This window comes from Rhinatrema bivittatum, chromosome 6 (assembly GCF_901001135.1).
Source record: "Rhinatrema bivittatum chromosome 6, aRhiBiv1.1, whole genome shotgun sequence".
NCBI classification, from domain to species: domain Eukaryota; kingdom Metazoa; phylum Chordata; class Amphibia; order Gymnophiona; family Rhinatrematidae; genus Rhinatrema; species Rhinatrema bivittatum.
The window spans coordinates 327,546,584-327,567,029 of record NC_042620.1 but is presented as its reverse complement, the minus strand read 5'-3'; the positions used below and the strand labels follow the sequence as shown (position 1 = coordinate 327,567,029).

At 42.5% G+C, this 20,446-nt stretch overlaps 1 protein-coding gene across 3 annotated transcripts in view; it reads left to right on the top strand.

The window, feature by feature from the left end:
• AMOT (angiomotin) overlaps positions 1-20,446 on the top strand; it is a 118,881-nt gene that overhangs the window by 5,282 nt on the left and 93,153 nt on the right. The window contains exon 2 of one of the 3 annotated variants that reach the window (XM_029607640.1): positions 15,982-16,084. The exons of the other annotated variants lie outside the window; for them this stretch is intronic. The gene's annotated coding sequence lies outside the window, so the exon portion shown is untranslated. The remainder of the gene's footprint in view (positions 1-15,981; positions 16,085-20,446) is intronic. 3 annotated transcript variants of the gene reach the window in all.

Here is a 20,446-nt window from a genome sequence, read left to right as displayed (position 1 = left end):
GCATTTGGCGTTGAGCTGGTCTGCACATCTTGAAGCAGAAGCCTGGGTTAGGTGGTAAGGTTTGAGGAGCAGCATATGGTAAACTTCTTGCTGCTAGGATGTTTGCCTACAGATCACCTTTCGGAAGGGTGGCCCAGTGATCAGAGGAACAGTTGTTCTTTGACTGATTTCCCCATTGTAAGTATGTGCCAGGCAGTGACTCAGGTTACCTAACCGGTCTAGGTGCCATTGTTGAACTTTCACTAGCCCTTTGTTTGTTCTGGACTGCCAGAATTTTCCCTTCCTGTCCTTCCCAGTTTCTCTTCTCACTGGGATGTATTGGGTAGGAGGAGCTACCCAATACATGGGGGGGGGGGGGGGGACACGTAGTATGCTGTCCCACAATCTGGGTGACACCTGGACTTTACTGTTTGCTAATTGTAACCATTGTAGAAATGAAACTAAGAAACCAAATAAATATGCGAGTTCTTGTGGTTTTCGGGATTGGATGATGATTTTCACAAGATTCTCTAGTGTCAATAAATACAGGGCACATTGCTTTGTTTTGTTTTTTCTTTTATAGAGGAACGCATGCTTATGCCTTTTCTTCTGATTGTGAAGTGACTCAGTCTCTCTGGTATGAAGATGTACAGTGGTGATATTTTTTTTTTTTTGTGCACCTGTTTGGTGCCACACCCATGAACTCATTTGCATCAGAGTTGGCAATGACAGGAACTCTGCAAGACTCATTGTGTGTATATCTGCAATATATACAGAAGCATCTGAACCAGATGTTCATTTTGCCTTGTAACGTGGGCCTTAATCCTTATAGCATGTTAAAAACATAAGAAATTACTATACTGGGTCAGACCAAGGGTCCACCAAGCCCAGAATCCTGTTTCCAACAGTGGCCAATCCAGGTTCAAGTTCCTGGCAAGTACCTAAACGCTAAGTAGATCCCATGCTGCTGTTTGGATATTCAGAGAGAGCTGTCTTCCTCTGATTTTTGCTAAGCCAGGGTCCTCCCTGAGCCACAGCACGAACCACAAAATTCATTTATATTGCATGCTTTTGTACGCTACACTGGACTATTTGTGCATGAATACAAGTATGTTACGGTTTTGCAATGTACAGCAGCATTGCATCTTAAGCATTCCTGAGCTGCTAGAGACCTTCTTTTGTTCTGTCTTTGTGATATCAGTTTCACTTGCCAATTGCAATCACTTATTTACACTTTTGAACAGTGGTTACGGCTTTGTCCAGAGGTTTGCCAGACCTTGTTACTCCCTTGACTGGCTCCTCTGCAGGAGATGGCAGTTCAGTGGGCTCTAATACGGTTCCTTCTGGTGTTTGGCCTGGATACGGATGCTTTTTCTTGGGTGGAGTTTTCTCAGGTTTACAATCCTTTCTTCAGGCACAGTCCTTCGCTTCGCCCAATCTGGTCAGGTTGGACCCTCAGCCAGTGGGCCCCTCCCTCTTCCAATCCTATGGTTCAACGCCGGGGCACGTCTCTGTTTGCTGTGGGTCTTCCCAACAGGAACCTGGATGGCACTGATGAGAAGGCTGATCCTGATTCCCTGGAGGATGGGGAAATTCCTCAGGGACTGGAACCGTATCAGACCACGTTTACGGTTCTTTCATAGAGATGAACTGCTGGCTCTGATTTCCCAGACTTAGCTGAAGCTGATTGTTCCAGATTCCATGTGGAAACTGAAGAAGAATCCCATTTTGGTTTCCTTGCATAACGCCTCGGCCCCCCCCCCCCCCCAGTTATGGATGGTATTCAGGAATTTGATCTTGAATGAAACACCCCTGAGGCAAATTTCAAAGGGGGTTGGACATTGGAAGGCCAATACCCCCTGGATCCAGCTGTGAGAGAGCGTTTGCTTCTTACCAAAGTGGATGCGCTGGTCTGTGCCGTCTCTAAGCGGATGATTATCCCTGTGGAGGGAGGAGTGGCCTTGAAGGATGTCCATGATAGACAGATTGAGTCTATTCCTAAACAAGATTGCTTCTTGTTGCACCTTTGTGGCCCGTTCTTGTCTGCTTCTCTCTCAGGAACTTGATTCTGGGGTGAATTCCAGAGCAGTTATGGAACCCGCTGCTGCCTTTTTGGCAGATGCAGGCTGTGATTTGGTCCATACCTCTGCTAGAGGAGTGGCTTTGATGGTAGCGGTCAGGCATCAACCATGGTTGTGAAATTGGTCAGCTGAAGTGGTCTCCAAAGCTAATATTACGAAAATGCCTTTTAAAGGCTCGCTCTTGTTTGGGAACAAGTTGGAGAAGCCAGTAAGTGGGGTGAATCTCCAGTTGCCGGAGGGTAAGAAGCAATTGCAGTGCACTGTGGGGCTCACAGTGGTTTTGTCCCTACAGAGGGTCGACCTTTCAGAGGACTCTGCCTTTCAGTAGGTCTCAGTCCTTTTGTCCCAGACAGCCCTGAGAGGAGCAGGCTCGGGTGGTGGATCTTCCTAGCTTCCCAATGAAGGTTTGCTGACCCACCCTTAGGAAGAAGAGAGAGAGAGGATGCCTCTTTATTTTTTTATTTTTTTATTTTTTTCCAGAAGTGGATCGAAATCACATCGGATCAGTGAGTCTTGGAGTTGATATGAGAGGGATAAGGGCTGGAATTTCTCAGTATTCCTCTGGATGTGTTCATGGTGTCTCCTTTCTCCTGGATGTATCAGGGAAGACTACAGTCTACAGTCTCCTTTCTCCTGGATGTATCAGGGAAGACTACAGTGATAGGGGTATACTACCGTCCACCTGGTCAAGATGGTGAGATGGATAGTGAAATGCTAAGAGAAATTAGGGAAGCTAACCAAATTGGTAGTGCAGTAATAATGGGAGACTTCAATTACCCCAATATAGACTGGGTAAATGTATCATCGGGTCACGCTAGAGAGATAACGTTCCTGGATGGAATAAATGATAGCTTTATGGAGCAATTGGTTCAGGAACCGACGAGAGAGGGAGCAATTTTAGATCTAATTCTCAGTGGAGCACAGGACTTGGTGAGAGAGGTAACGGTGGTGGGGCTGCTTGGCAATAGTGATCATAATATGATCAAATTTGATTTAATGACTGGAAAAGGAACAGTGTGCAAATCCAAGGCTCTCGTGCTAAACTTTCAAAAGGGAAACTTTGATAAAATGAGAAAAATTGTTAGAAAAAAACTGAAAGGAGCAGCTACAAAAGTAAAAAATGTCCAAGAGGCATGGTCATTGTTAAAAAATACCATTCTAGAAGCACAGTCCAGATGTATTCCACACATTAAGAAAGGTGGAAAGAAGGCAAAACGATTACCGGCATGGTTAAAAGGGGAGGTGAAAGAAGCTATTTTAGCCAAAAGATCTTCATTCAAAAATTGGAAGAAGGATCCAACAGAAGAAAATAGGATAAAGCATAAACATTGGCAAGTTAAATATAAGACAGGCTAAGAGAGAATTTGAAAAGAAGTTGGCTGTAGAGGCAAAAACTCACAGTAAAAACTTTTTTAAATATATCCAAAGCAGAAAGCCTGTGAGGGAGTCAGTTGGACCGTTAGATGATCGAGGGGTTAAAGGGGCACTTAGAGAAGATAAGGCCATCGCGGAAAGATTAAATGATTTCTTTGCTTTGGTGTTTACTGAAGAGGATGTTGGGGAGGTACCCGTAATGGAGAAGGTTTTCATGGGTAATGATTCAGATGGACTGAATCAAATCACGGTGAACCTAGAAGATGTGGTAGGCCTGATTGACAAACTGAAGAGTAGTAAATCACCTGGACCGGATGGTATACACCCTAGAGTTCTGAAGGAACTAAAAAATGAAATTTCAGACCTATTAGTAAAAATTTGTAACTTATCATTAAAATCATCCATTGTACCTGAAGACTGGAGGATAGCAAATGTAACCCCAATATTTAAAAAGGGCTCCAGGGGCGATCCGGGAAACTACAGACCGGTTAGCCTGACTTCAGTGCCAGGAAAAATAGTGGAAAGTGTTCTAAACATCAAAATCACAGAACATATAGAAAGACATGGTTTAATGGAACAAAGTCAGCATGGCTTTACCCAGGGCAAGTCTTGCCTCACAAATCTGCTTCACTTTTTTGAAGGAGTTAATAAACATGTGGATAAAGGTGAACCGGTAGATATAGTATACTTGGATTTTCAGAAGGCGTTTGACAAAGTTCCTCATGAGAGGCTTCTAGGAAAAGTAAAAAGTCATGGGATAGGTGGCGATGTCCTTTCGTGGATTGCAAACTGGCTAAAAGACAGGAAACAGAGAGTAGGATTAAATGGGCAATTTTCTCAGTGGAAGGGAGTGGACAGTGGAGTGCCTCAGGGATCTGTATTGGGACCCTTACTGTTCAATATATTTATAAATGATCTGGAAAGAAATGACGAGTGAGATAATCAAATTTGCAGATGACACAAAATTGTTCAGAGTAGTTAAATCACAAGCAGATTGTGATAAATTGCAGGAAGACCTTGTGAGACTGGAAAATTGGGCATCCAAATGGCAGATGAAATTTAATGTGGATAAGTGCAAGGTGATGCATATAGGGAAAAATAACCCATGCTATAATTACACGATGTTGGGTTCCATATTAGGTGCTACAACCCAAGAAAGAGATCTAGGTGTCATAGTGGATAACACATTGAAATCGTCGGTTCAGTGTGCTGCGGCAGTCAAAAAAGCAAACAGAATGTTGGGAATTATTAGAAAAGGAATGATGAATAAAACGGAAAATGTCATAATGCCTCTGTATCGCTCCATGGTGAGACCGCACCTTGAATACTGTGTACAATTCTGGTCGCCGCATCACAAAAAAGATATAATTGCGATGGAGAAGGTACAGAGAAGGGCTACCAAAATGATAAGGGGAATGGAACAACTCCCCTATGAGGTAAGACTAAAGAGGTTAGGACTTTTCAGCTTGGAGAAGAGACGGCTGAGGGGGGATATGATAGAGGTGTTTAAAATCATGAGAGGTCTAGAATGGGTAGATGTGAATCGGTTATTTACTCTTTCGGATAGTAGAAAGACTAGGGGACACTCCATGAAGTTAGCATGGGGCACATTTAAAACTAATCGGAGAAAGTTGTTTTTTACTCAACGCACAATTAAACTCTGGAATTTGTTGCCAGAGAATGTGGTTCGTGCAGTTAGTATAGCTGTGTTTAAAAAAGGATTGGATAAGTTCTTGGAGGAGAAGTCCATTACCTGCTATTAAGTTCACTTAGAGAATAGCCACTGCCATTAGCAATGGTTACATGGAATAGACTTAGTTTTTTGGTACTTGCCAGGTTCTTATGGCCTGGATTGGCCACTGTTGGAAACAGGATGCTGGGCTTGATGGACCCTTGGTCTGACCCAGTATGGCATTTTCTTATGTTCTTATGTTTCTACTCCCCGCAGAAGAAGCAGGCAGTAGAGTCTACGCTTCTAAGGCTCCTCAGTCTGAGAGCTGTGGTTCCTGTGTCTGTCTTAAGAAAGTATGGGGGCGACATTCCATATATTTTGTTGTGCCCAAGAAGGAGGGTTCCTTCATCCCATCCTGGATCTCAAAGGTGACAATCGCCATTTGAGGGTGGCGCATTTTCGCATGGAAACCGCTGTGATAATGGCCTTGCAGTCAGGGGAATTTCTGAACTCTGGATCTGTCTGAGACCTACCTTCATATTCCCATTCGTTTGGAACACCAATGTTTTCTGTGTTTTGTGGTGTTGGGGTGCCATTATTGGTTTCGGGCACTGCCCTTTGGTCTAGCCATCGCCCCCAAAATGTTTTCCAAGGTTATGGTCGTAGTAGGGGCGGCTTTGCGAAGAGATGGGATCCAGGTGCACCCTACTTGGACGACTGGCTGATTTGAGCCAGATTTCAGGAAGAGAGCCACATGGTGACCAGCAAGTTAATCTCCTTGTTGCAGGAGCTTGGTTGGGTGGTTAACCTGGCCAAGCGCAGTCTTCAGCTATACCAGTTGTTGGAGTATCTGGGGATTGGTTTGACACCAGACAGGGTATGGTTTTCCTGCCAGAAGTTCAGATTCAGAAATTGATGCCATAGGTGCGTCAGTTTGTGAACATGATACGCCTGTCAGTGTTGTGCCATCTGCAGGTGCTTAGCTTGACTGCAACCCTGGAAGTGGTGCCCTGGGCGAGGGCGCATGTGTGTCCTCTTCAGCACTCACTGCTGTCTCATTGGAACCCACAGTCTCAGGACTATTCGGTTCGGTTCCACTTGCTGAAGAGTCCCTCAGGAACATCAACCGCCTGGAAGCCCAGGTGGTCCGGTTGGCAGCCTGCTTGGGTTGAGCGGCCCACATGATGTTGGACAACGCAACGATGGTGGCCTAAGTCAACCGCCAGGGAGGAACCAAGAGCCAACAAGTGTCGCAGGAAATAGACCAACTTATGGAATGAGCAGAAGGTCATCTACAAGTGATCTTGGCCACTCATATTGTAGGAAAAAACCATGTCATGTATGAGCAGACTTTCTCAGCAGGGAGAGTCTGAACCCAGGAAAGGGATGTTGTCGGTCGAGGCATTTCAGCTGATAGTAGTTTGCTGGGGCCACCCGTTCTTAGACCTGCTGGCGTCTTCTCACAGTGCAAAGGGTCCTTGATTCTTTGGTTGCAAGAGAGATCCATAGTCCCTGGGCATAGATGTTCTTGTTCCGGTCTGGCCGGAAGACGAGTTGCTTTATGCCTTTCCTCTGTGGCCCTTTTTGTTAAAGAGCTAGAAGGGACCGAAGCAAGCAAGCATCGTCCGCGTAGAGATAGTGTTAATTTTAGGTTAGTTGGCAGAGGGGAAGAAGGTAAATATTGAAGAGGGTAGGTGACAGTGAGGAGCCTTGGGGTACACCTAACGAAGAATTGACGCTGGGAGATTCTTTATTGTTAATTTTGACCTTGAAGCTTCTGTTGCTGAGGAAGGATTCATATATATTCATGTATTGTGTATTTTATACATAATACATGAATTCATATAGTATTCATATATTAAATACCTTGCACATTTTTCAGTGTGCAAATGTAAAATAAATAATTGTTTGGTTGCTATATTATTATTGTTCAGTACATTGTATGCCGCACATCTTCTTGTTGTGAAGGGCATATCTCTTACATTTTCCTCAGTGAATACTGAAGCAAATAATTCAGTTAGTCTCTCTGCTATGACTTTGTCAATCTCTAAGTGTCCCTTTTACCCTTTGATCTAATGGTCCAACTGACTCCTCCGCAGGCTTTTTACCTCAAATGTACCTGAAAAAGTTATTATGAGTGTTTGCTTCCATGGCAAGCTTCTTTTCAAATTTTCTCTTTGCCTTATCAATGCTTTGCACCTGGCTTGCCAGTTGATCTTGAAGTGGTTTGCATAGCCAGGGCTTGTTGGTGATCTAAATGTACCAAGAAGAGAGTGCAGTTTTATTTGTTTCCATATATGATATTGCAGTTATTAAACATGCTCTCACCTGCTTGATACCTTGCTAATTAATGCCTCAATTAGGAGTAATTTATTGCAAGTATGTACAGGCTTAGTTGATAGGGAGGCTGCTATTTTTGCAATAGAAGATCCAAAGTCACCTGGTGTGTCTTGGGTGTGGGAAAATCCTAGTTGGCTCGGTCAACATCAGTAAGATCTGAAGTGCTTGAATTAATTGTCATAATGTCTTCTAAATGGCAAATGTGAAAGGCTTCCAGGAAAATACCTTTTTTTCTCTTGACCAGTCAAGTACCATTTTGGGACATTTCAGGAATGTTGTAGTCTGTGTCCTAGGAAGCTCTTAATTCACACAGACCTCCATTTAGTAAGACATGAGTAAAAAAAAAAATGTGCCGAACGTCAGTACACATTTTCTTTACTCATATTTATCTTAAAATGCATATTCTGCACATATCCAGTTGTTCATGGCAGGTAACAACATGGACATAACAGGAAAACAAATTATTAAAAATAAAATATAGAATACATGAAAACATTACAATTAATAAAGACAGACAAAATACAAAAATTCAAAAATAATAAAATATAATAAACTGACATGCTATAAATTTCTGATGCAATGAATTGGGAGCTAAATAATAAACCCCAAGCTAACTTGAAAATTTGTGCACATGTTTAACCTCTAAAATCAATAATTAGAGCTCCTAAACATTGATAACATATTTCAAAACAGCAGACATATCAAATAATAACCAATAATTAAAAGTAATAAGGATAAAAATGTTCCCCCACAACATACCTGAGAGCGTTTGATTTCCAGTAACCCTGAGATTGTCATGGATTAGTGGAGGGCGCGCACAAACTTTCTCCGCTCTCTTTATATTGTCACTTCTACACTCTTCTTCTCCTTCACTCCCCCTTCCCCTCATCTCACTTCTCAGTCACTCAACCCTCTCCCCCCCACTCTCACCTCCTTTCCTTCCCACTCGTCTTCCATCCCTCACCCCCAGTCACTCAAACCCCCTTCCCTCACTCTCACTCCCCCTCCCCTTTAGAACGCCACTGGCTTCCACTAACACTGCTGCTGTTCCTGCCGGAACGGTAGCAGAATTAGTGGAAGAATATATAAGAACATAAAAAATTGCCTTGCTGGGTCAGACCAAGGGTCCATCAAGCCCAGCATCCTATTTCCAACAGAGGCCAAAACCAGGCCACAAGAACCTGACAATTACCAAAACACTAAGAAGATCCCATGCCACTGATGCAATTAATAGCAGTGGCTATTCCCTAAGTAAATTTGATTAATAGCAGTTAATGGACTTCTCCTCCAAGAACTTATCCAAACCTTTTCGGAACCCAGCTACACTAACTGCACTAACCACATCCTCTGACAACAAATTCCAGAGCTTTATTGTGTGTTGAGTGAAATAATTTTCTCAGATTAGTCTTAAATGTGCTACTTGCTAACTTCATGGAATGCCCCCTAGTCCGTCTATTATTCAAAAGTGTAAATAACCGATTCACATCTACTCGTTAAAGACCTCTCTCATATACCCCCTCAGCCATCTCTTCTCCAAGCTGAACAGCCCTAACCTCTTCAGCCTTTCCTCTAACTCTAACTCTCCCATCTTACTTCTTAGACTTCTGGCATTGGCATACAGACATTTCAAAGTGTGTTTTTTGTTTGTATTAACAACCTGCTTTTCAGTTGTTAGGGATAATTCGGCACTCATTAGCTTTGGTGATTTTTTTTTACATATAGGCACATGGACTCCGTTTGCATTTAATGGAACCTCTCTGTTGGGATGCCCTAACTTTCCTGTTTCATTAGTATCCTTCAAGGATACATTTCTCCAAACCATGCACTGCTGAGTGACTGTCGGCTTTCCTCCTTGTTCTAGTTTAAAAGCTGCTCTATCTCCTTTTTAAAAGTTTGTGCCAGCAGCTTGGTTCCACTCTGGTTAAGGTGGAGCCCATCCTTTCGGAAAAGTCTCCCCCTTCCCCAAAAGTTTCCCCAGTTCCTTACAAAACTGAATTCCTCTTCCCTGCACCATCGTCTCATCCACGCATTGAAACTCTGGAGCTCTGCCTGCCTCTGGGGACCTGCACGTGGAACAGGAAGCATTTCACAGAATGAAACCCTAAAGTTTCTGGATTTTAGCTTTCTACCTAAGAGCCTAAATTTGGCTTCCAGAACCTCCCTCCCACAACTTGCTGCGATGAAGGAGCGGGAGGGGAAGCGCAACCGGGGCAGCGTGACACCGGGAAGCCGCGACACACTGGTTGAGAATCGCTGCCTTATTAGATCAGCCTAACAAGTACCCCTCCTTTGAAATATGGCAATAGGATACCTTCAGCTTTCTGAGAATACCTAACAGTAGCTGACCCAAAAATTGGTGGTGAATTGCTGAGTATATGGTGTTAAAAGTATTACATAGTGCACTACTACAGTGCGGCATAGCCCCGTGCATTCTCAGGAGCTGAAAATATGTCAAGTAATTTAACTTGGTAGTGTTTGAGGCAACAATCTGCATGATGTACTTATCTGGGCTGACATTGACTCTCGCTGGAAACAGTATAAGGAGCACAGCCTTCAAGGCCAGGTCCAAAAGGTACCGAGAAGGAAAATATTAGTTCCTGGCACACTAATGAGATTCTTCCAAATATCCTCATGCTGCAGTGCCTTCTCTCTATGTCCTTTATGTGCCAATGTGTTTCTTAATTTAAGTGCACGCATTTTTATGGCCACACTCTGCTTTTAAAAATGTTTCCCGAGACCACTGTCAGCTCAGGAAACTGTTGAATATTTTATTCTTTTACATTGATTAGCCTTTCCCCGGCATATGTAGGTTTTGGCTTCAGAGTGTTAATGGAGGATCATAGATCAAGTAGATGAACTAAAGCCCAGCATAGTCTGGTGAGCAAACAGCATACAAAACATTAAAATATTTATCTTCTGGGGTATGCAGCTGGGCTGAAGGTTTAGGAAATGGCAGTCTGTTTTTGGAAAGTGGCATGCTGGCTCTGTGGTAGTCCCTGGGTCAGTTCTTGGGCTACTGTGGAGGCAGTGTTCCCAGCCCCCTTGTGGGGAGGGTGTTTTGAGGAGGGAGCTGTGGGTAAGAGCTGCTGTCCAGACACACGATTGCAGGGTTCCAGAAGGATGCTTTATGCATGACTCCTGGTTCAGGACATACAATAACCAGATTAGGTGCATTGAGGGGGATGAGCGTTGGGGGTGAGGTAGTTGCAAAAGAAGGCTGCTGGTACAATGGTTCCGGCACTGATTTTGATTGAGCTGAAAGCCTGCTGGAGCAGGTGTAAACTGCAAGATTTAAAAAAAATCTCCCTAACATTCCATAGTAAATGACAGGAAAAGACCAACGACCTATTCAGTTGCAATTCTAAAGTTATGGGAGGAGTTGTGACTGCCTGATACAGACATCATGTTATATATGGGTGACTTGTCATACTCCTAGCTGAGCATCTGTATGTAGTGGATCTTGGGTCTGTGGTGCAAAATGCCACTCGCCTTTTACATATTCCGTTTCCTGTGTAATTGGTGATTCGATTTTAGCTCCTTTTCTGTTCAGTTACAGTCGCTGGCTCCTAGGGACGTCATCTTGTGCTTGCACCTGTGATGGCGCTGGAAGCATGAACACAACATGTGTCAGACCGTGGGAGTTTGTTTTATGTCAATAAGGAATAGGGTTCATGCTGTGAGGAACTGCGCTTGCAGCTGCTGCTTGTTGTGGGTTGTTTCACCACAGCATGTAAATCGGTGACCGGAATGTTCCAGAAAGCATCCAGTCTAGGAATAATCAATGAAAGTTTGCCGCTAATGAAACATGGGTGGTGGTTGCTGTTGCTAGTTGACGGTACATTTGTCTCCTGTGACCTAATACACAATTTATTTACTCACAGGCTTGTCAGACGGCTCTGCTGGTGCTTTCTCTGGCGCTTGCTGACTCTCACATACCTCTCATCTGAGTAGTACTTCCCCCTCACTGAAACCTAGACCTGAAAATACCTTGGGCACTTGCTGCTAGGTCTTCAGGCCTGTAGGAGCCCTAGTGACTGGCGAGAGAATGCAAAACTGGTCTGATCTTGTTCAATGAGTAATCTGTGAGTTGGGTGCATGGTTAGAGGCAGCACCCTGGAAAAGTTCTTTGGTGAGTGCCGTTCTTTGCATTTGTCTGTGGGTGCGAATCATGAGTCATATCCCACATTCCTGCCTACTCTGGTCTAAGAAATCTTGAACAAAGCCAGTGACCTTATAAGACTCGCCTGTCACTCCATGGTGGGAAGTCTTGGCCACTGCCCCCAGAATCCAGGTTGGTATAACCCTGACATCTGTTTGGGAAGAGAGTCCAAACTCATAGAATGTGATATGTTCACAAGTTTTGTGTGTTTTTTTTCCCCCCTAGGACATGGTCTCGGTACTTTTGGACATGATATGCCTTTTAGGATCATGCTCACCATAATTTTTTATTTTTTTTTATTTTAAGCACTTTTATTTGTCGAGGTACAACATAGTTTATAATACAGAAAGCATACATGTCATCACAGTGAATGTGAGGTGAGCAAAATACAATCAGAGGTCTTTAGTCACTCAATTCACCCTGAAGCAAGATAAGAATAATAATAACCAAATGGCAAGCTGTGTTGTGTGCCATGTTCTGGAAACCCCAAAACTGTGCATAAGATGCTAGTCCAAAAAAAAAGGTTGTGTTGAGAGATGGATAGTTATTGCTAGGACACATAATCATAACAATAGCACCCTTAAGTTACTTCTTATTGAAATACTGTAGTAGTAGTTGGGCTGTGATGGTACAGTATATATTTTTTTAATTTTAATTGAGAAACATGTTATGTGTTTGTAATTTGAACAAGGGAAATGATGTACTATTAATCTACTATTGGGGGCATACCGTTTGCTTTTTGTTTTGCTTATTTTAAGGAAATAAAGATTGAGTCACACCTCTAGAGGCAGACATCATCTGGATATTACATGATCTCTGAGGGGTGTGCTATAAAATCAGCCCAGCAGGGCAAGATGGTAGAGGCAAAAAATGTACAAGGTCTGCTGGCTTTTGCTCCTTTGTTCTCTCTTTAAATGGTCTTGGTTTTCATACCTGATGATGGTTAAAAGGAAAGCCCGCCGGCATGTCTTTCCATTTGAACTTGAGAAGACTTTTCGAGGGCTGATTGTTGCCATTGTCATTTGACTTTGCTCCACAGCAGAGTCTTGTGGTGCAGTGTCCTTGGATATCTGATGAAGGAAGGAAGCTATAGGCTTTGATATCACTTTGCGCCCAGAGCTGTGTGTTCCTGAGTAGGCAACCAGTGAGCTGGCTGCCTCAAAGATCTGCAGAAGCAGAGGGAGCCATTGGTGTGGCTTTGGCCGAGAGTCGGAAGGTTCCATGTGCTCTGGTGGGTGGTGTGGCTTTCAGCCCTTCTGCTTGGAGTTGTGCTCAGCTCGCAGGCTTAGGAGCAGCTACACTGGAGGTTTTCCTACAACAAAAAGGCACGTCGTGGAGATGATGGTCAATCCTTTGATACCAGTTAGTTTGGGAGACTACCTGTGCTATGGAGAGGTCTTTCTGGGAAGATTTGCTTTCTTCTCCCTCTTAGATATGGGAAGGGTGATTTAAACTCTGCTAACCCACTTAATTTATAGCTGGGTAGTCTCTCTTGCTTGCTTTCTTGCTAACCTTTTGTCTTTGGTTCCCCCTATCTTTTCTAGACAGATGGAAAAGATTTTCTTCAGTTATGAAATTGTTTTCCCTTTTTTTTTTTTTTCCCAATACAACTTTATTTTCTGTATAAGTGTTTTTCTTGTTGTATGAGGAAAATTGAATAAAGTTAAAAGAAACCTGCCCATCAGCAGTTTGAATGGGTGAACATGAACACAGAGATTTTGGATAGTAGTAAAGTATGAATGAAACCTCCATTTGTTTTCAGCCCAGCTCTTCTCCTGTTTGATTGAAATTAGCCTCTACTATAGTGCCATGAATCTTCCTTTGCAGGGGGGGAGGGGGTTTTCCTTATTTTAACCCTCACCCACCCCATCTCACCCAGCCATTGTAGCAACACTCCCAGACCATGGTTCCCTATGTGAAGTGGCTGAGGCTTTCCTCATCATCCCTGCATCCTGATCATAATGGGCTCTGGATGTTGTCAGCATCCTGTCTTTGATAATGACCAACTCTGCTCACTTGGAAGAAATACACAACAGATCCTAATGGGAAGATTCATCCCATGTTCACTGTGTTCCCCAGCCCTGCCTGGCTACTGATTGAGAGACCTGTCCTCCAGAAACTCATCCAAACCTTTTTTTTTTTTTTTTAAACTCATCTGTACTATTGGCCTTGACCACATCTTAGGCAACAAATTTCACGTTTCCAAATACATTTTTTTTCTTACATTATCAGCCAATAGACTGTCTAATGATGTGAATCTGGCAATAACTGTTGCAGTATACTTTTACTAGGCAATAAAATTGTGTGAAAAGGGAGTTTTAGCTTGTAAACTAAGTGGATAGAGTATGGTGAGAAGGGCCTGCTCTCTGCCATCCATGTCCTCTGTTTTTGCCAGGAGATTTTACCATCACAGTGGCACACTACATTGCAATTTGGTTGCTAGTCCTTGGAGTTATCATGGAAACCTGCATCTCCAGCTGAACGACTTGTTCATCTGTGAATTAAAGAGTTACAGGGGCAGGACGAGCTTGGATAGTGACTACCAGGTATCCTACCAGATTCTTAACAATCTCAGCATGGGTCACATTAAACATTTTATATAAATCTTTTTGGCATTTTTTTAAATATTGCTAAAAGCACATTATTTTGTGGAGATGGCGTTGCTACCACTGTTGTGCACAATCCTTCTCTACAGCAAATAGCATGGCACCTACTTATGTCACAGGACTGTCCTAGTGGGATAATGGTCTATTTATTTATTTATTTAAAGGTTTTTATATACCGCGGCACGTTCCAAACATCACCTCGGTTTACAATAAACATAATTTAGCAACAAGCTTTACAATCAATTTAGAAAGAACGAGCATATATTGCATGAGGTAAAAGAACATAGCAGTAAATCAACATATATTACAATTGAATCCGGCCTAATCTCCTAGTAGAAACTATTCATAATTAGATACAATCAAGCAAATGCAGTAAGAGGAGTAAGGAATGGGATGTATTTGGAGTGGGGCAAGAAAATGATGAAGAACATTGTGTATTCAATTGATTATTACCAGGGTGAGAGGATCTTAGAGTTAAATTGTGTGAAGGAGAGGGGAAGTGGGGACAGCAGTTTTAGTGAGAGGCTGGTCATTATGTATAGGCTTGTCTGAAAAGCCAAGTTTTTTTTAAATTTTGTTTAATTTTTTTTGATGAAAGCTGATTGTATCTGTTGGCCAGTCGGAGCCCCAAGGCTTTTCACTTGCTGTTTCAAACCTTCCACAGGAGGATCATTTGGCCATTTGTGCAGAGTGACTGAGATTGACAGCTTGTCACCCTCGCAGTGAGGGGGAGTTTTGAAATATGTACTTATGCTGAAGAATTTAGCATTAAAAGTGCACTTTGCTTCCTAATTATTTATTGTCTATCATCTGTGAGCTTCCCTGCCTCTTAAAACGTGGGGAGACTTTTTTTTAAAAAAAATATTTTTCCTTCTGTTCAGGATCTGCTTCCGCATCACTCACTTTGACATCTTTGAATGCTCGTCATATACTTTTAAACTGTTTAATTCTGTATGTTTCAAAGACGCAGAGGCTTGCATCCTCCCCCTGCCCACGGTGTGTGTTCTTTAGCTGCATTTGTTTTATTTTTATATCATTCCAGGAAATTGTTACATTAGTCACGCAGATGGGTAATTTTGTCTTGTAGTGCTCACAGTTTGTGGTAGTACAGGAAAAAATATGGAGTTATTATGTTGCTAAAATTGTAATGCTATTTATGGTTTGTCTTCCTGGTTACTATGGAAGTCAACTACCATGTGGGTTGAGGGCAAAATTGTTGAGTCCCTGCAGGAGTTTCCTTTTATACTTTCGTGTTCCAAACTTTTTTTTTTTTTTTAAATTTCCAATAGTACAGTCTTAAGAGGTCCATCAACCATGCCATAATACCAGGAGATGACAGACAAGATCAGGTCATATTCAAGAAATGAAGAATTTCATAATTTAGTTCAAAACACTTGATATAAAATAGTGACCCGCTGCATGAGTGGTAACGTGGCACTCCTGGTCTAGTCTGCCTGGCATTCAAGATTCGAGGTCTTTTTGGCCTTAGCATCCACCAGCTTGGAAATTCATTCTTTGGGTCTTTGTGGCATAGGAGCTCAAAAAGGTTCCCAATCACCGTATTATTAAACATTCATTGTAGGCTGTTGATTGTTTTCGTGCTATTAAGAATAACATATAAGAAAAATATCAACCTAACAATGGCCAACACTAACAGGTAATGAAAGAGAAGCCAAGGAGGAATGAGTCCTGTTAACTACAAAACATCGGGAGTGAAAACAAAATAGACCCAAAACAAGTTCTCCAATTGCTGATTGCTTTTCTTTACAGATTGAAGAAGGGCACTGCATGTTGGGGATTAACAGAATATTCACAAGCAGGCATCCTTCATGAGACCTGAAGGAAGACAGCCCTAGGAATAAAGCAGAAATAGGTATTTTGCTTTACTTTTCCTGTTAGTAGTGGAGATGATATAGAAATGCAGGAGATGGCAGAAAAGGAAGGGGAAGAGTTGTGATGAGGAGAATTCCACACTGTCTCCCCTAACGAGATAACACTAAAACACTGAATTGGGGCATGTCAAGAAAGTCTAGATAGAGCTTTGACCCATTACTGACTGCAATCCAAAGAGAGGCTGTCATGCTTTCTTTATGCAATACACCTGCCTTACAAACTATATCCATCATCTACTGTGACCTAGCCAGGTGAGACAGGTGGCTGGAACTGCAAATCGGAAGAACCCTAGAGTCTTGCATCTTGTGTTCTGCCACGATCTCTCTAACATTTCTAAACCTGCTGCAGTCATGGTGACTTTGTAACCTCGAGCCTTCATTTATTCCACTCCAATATAATACTGGTGGTAATTATGATAGGTGGTGGGTGGGTCAAAGGGTATCCTTCTAAGGTTAAGAGAAAACAATTTCACCACCTCCAAAGGAAATTATGGAATGTTTTGCTAGCAGTAGTAGTTACGGTTCTCTGTCATCAACAAGCAGGGCTGAATTAGCCATGAGGCATGGGTGATGTTATCCTCTCTCCGCGCTCAGTAGAGCTTTTGCTGTATTAAGCATGTGTGGGAGTTCCATTGCGCGTGCTGCCTGATGAGCCCCTCACTCCATTTGTAGTCCTTTTTGTCCACACTACCAGTTGGGTGTTTCCTTTTGGATAGATTTGTTTTGTGGAGTTCTTTTTCTCTCTTACTGTTGCCTCAACAGCACTTTTCAATGCTATAAAAAAAAACAAAACAAAAAGGAAGAAAGATGCCCACCATCAGCGGATTCAAGGACTGCATATGCGGGTGCAAAATGTCTAAGACTGATGTACATGACCTGTGTTAAAGGTGCCTGAGGCCATATCATGACTCCTCCAATTGTTACGATTGTGGCTGAGTGTCTTCCCGCCCCGCCCCCACCAAAAATTCTTATTAGGGATTACAAGACTGCTGAGCTCTGGGGCTGTTGAAGCTTCTCTTCATCTTTGGACTCCACCAGGGGTGAGTGTAGCAGGGGCTCTGGGTCCAGGGCCGGCCTGCCGGCACAGCATTGGGGTCAAGCGGCTCATGGAAGCATCAAGCTAGAGCCCAAGAAGTGAGTGCGAGACTCTATCGGTGCTGGATCTTAATGGTCCATCCATGCAGAAACCTTTCTCGCCAAACACAGTTCTCAGCACTGGTGGCACATTTGGGTTTGGTGCAGCCAGCACCATTGAAGTTGATGAACTGTGCAGTTGGCATCATCTAAACATCAGGACTGTGTAGTCTGCTCTGCTGAAGCACAAGGGGTTGGTGCCATTAGCACAGAAGACCCTGGCATTGGTGCCACATGTAGCACCATCAACACATCTGGACTTTCTGGCCCATTGCATCTGAATTCAGTGGCGCTATCAACGCCAAAGCACCAGGCTTTAGAGGAGCGATTGCCCTCAGCAGGAGCAGAGCCAGGGAATGATACAATATGGTAATGTTTGTTTTACTATATAGATTTTCAAAATGGTGTATAGTGAAAACTTACAAACAAACCGGATATTAATAATAAAAAAAAAAAATAAAGATCCTAAAATCTGTACTAAAAATCTTATGGGGGAAAAACCCACAATTAACTTGTATATAAAACCAGGACTTTATCAATTTTCTGAACTTCATAAAGTTATTTTCATTTAGAAAATCCAAAGGCAGAGAATTCCAAATGAGAAGTGCCTGATTGAAAAGTATCCTCTCTTGTTCCTTCTAATAAAATTTTGCAAGGTGACAGTAGTACTCCCCTACGATACCACACACCGAAATGAAACCTCCGATCCTCTAACACTGGTCTTCTCCACATCCCCACCAGTGCTTTTCAATATATATATAAATGATCTGGAAAGGAATAAGACAAGTGAGGTTATCAAATTTGCAGATGATACAAAATTATTCAGTGTAGTTAAATCACATGCGGATTGTGATACATTACAGGAGGACCTTGCAAGACTGGAAGACTGGGCATCCAAATGGCAGATGAAATTTAATGTGGACAAGTGCAAGGTGATGCATATAGGGAAAAATGACCCTTGCTGTAGTTACATGATGTTAGGTTCCATATTAGGAACTACCACCCAGGAAAAAGATCTAGGCATCATAGTGGGTAATACTTTAAAATTGTCGGCTCAGTGTGCTGCAGCAGTCAAAAAAGCAAACAGAATGTTAGGAATTATTAGGAAGGGAATGGTTAATAAAATGGAAAATGTCATAATGCCTCTATATCGATCCATGGTGAGACCGCACCTTGAATACTGTGTACAATTCTGGTCGCCGCATCTCAAAAAAGATATAGTTACGATGGAAAAGGTACAGAGAAGGGCAACCAAAATGATAAAGGGGATGGAACAGCTTCCCTATGAGGAAAGGCTGAAGAGGTTAGGGCTGTTCAGCTTGGAGAAGAGACAGCTGAGGGGGGGATATGATAGAGGTCTTTAAGATCATGAGAGGTCTTGAATGAGTAGATGTGACTCGGTTATTTACACTTTCAAATAATAGAAGGACTAGGGGGCATTCCATGAAGTTAGCAAGTAGCACATTTAAGACTAATTGGAGAAAATTCTTTTCACTCAACACACAATAAAGCTCTGGAATTTGTTGCCAGAGGATGTGGTTAGTGCAGTTAGTGTAGCTGGGTTCAAAAAAGGTTTAGATAAGTTCTTGGAGAAGAAGTCCATTAACGGCTATTAATCAAATTTACTTAGGTAATAGCCACTGCTATTAATTGCATCAGTAGCTTGGGATCTTCTTGGTGTTTGGGTAATTGTCAGGTTCTTGTGGCCTGGTGTGGCACTGTTGGAAACAGGATGTTGGGCTTGATGGACCCTTGGTCTGACCCAGCATGGCAATTTCTTATGCTCTTAAGTCTCACAAAGTTACCTTGAGGTTTTTTCATATGAATTTATATTTTTAACTTTTAATTTATAATTTCTAACTTTAGTTCTTGTTAATTAAGTTGACTCGTAGGAAATACACAAGAATCCAAGTTTCGTTATTTTACATCGTTAAAAATGTTTCACTGTAAGTAATAAGTATCCCCCGCTTATTTCCTTTACGTTTTGTAAACCGATGCGACATCTCTGATCTAATGTCGGTATATAAAAATGTACAAATAAATAATCTTAGTAGCTTCATTTGAGATTATCTTAAAGTTTTTGCAGGTTTGTTAGGAATTATTAAACTAACAAGACAGTCAGGCTTGCCAGAAGGAGCCTTACATGTTAGACAAAATAGTTTAAAAAAATACTCTGCATCAAATAGGCAACTAATGCAAATTTTGCAAGAGTGGCAAAACATGATTAAATACGGAGGCCTAAACACTATTCTAGCTGCTGTATTTTGAAGCAGCTGAATCCACAATATTGGTCCCCTCATCTTTTTTGGCTAAGAAGTTATCCATGCTTCCTCACATCTTTTACTCAGATCCTAGGCCTATGGAAACTGCTTTGCTGGCTTTGTGGAAGGGCTCACAGCCCTGAATATGTGTCTGGAAACCACAGCTCCCATCTGCTTCATTCTACCTCTCGTGGCTCCCATCTGCTTCATTCAGGAGTTCCTCTAGGGAAATCTCCCAGAGTGATGATCCTATCCTAGTTTCTGAAGAGGATCTGTCTTCACCAACCCTACCACAGGGACATCAGTCAGAAATCCAGATGGTGGACTTCTACTAACAGAGGGACATTTTCAATTTTGTCATCACCTTGATAGGATGTGACGATGGTTGCCATAGCTGATCCCATTGCAACCAAAGGGCCCTACAAAAAGATGTCCATGATAAACTGGCAGATGTCTCATGATTAGAGACAAAGGAGCAATATGTGATCCTCCACTCTTTATCATTCATTGCTGATCAGCTATCTTCCCAGAGTGTAAGCTTGGGCTTGGGTAGCCTGAGCTTTTTCTAGGCACAGGCGGACCAACTCTCCAGGGGATCCTGCACTTGGAGAACTTAGTCCACGAGATTTCCTTCGTCTTCCCAAGTTTCCCGAGCTATGTCCAAAGTTCCCCTCGGACTGCTCCTATACAGTAATTCAAAAGGGGAAAATCCCATCGAGCTCTGGGGCACTTCATGGATTGTGAACAGCAGGTAGGGCAACAAAGAGTCCCAGTTCTTGTCTTGATTCACATATTTCCTCAACATTTGCTTGAGCATCTGGTTGAAGCACTCAACGAGGCCATTGGTCTGTAAGTGATATACTGAGTACGCAGAGTCATTACCTTTAAGCAAGGTGCAGAGTTGTTTCATTACCTTGGACACGAATGTGAAAAAACTTCCATTAGGGC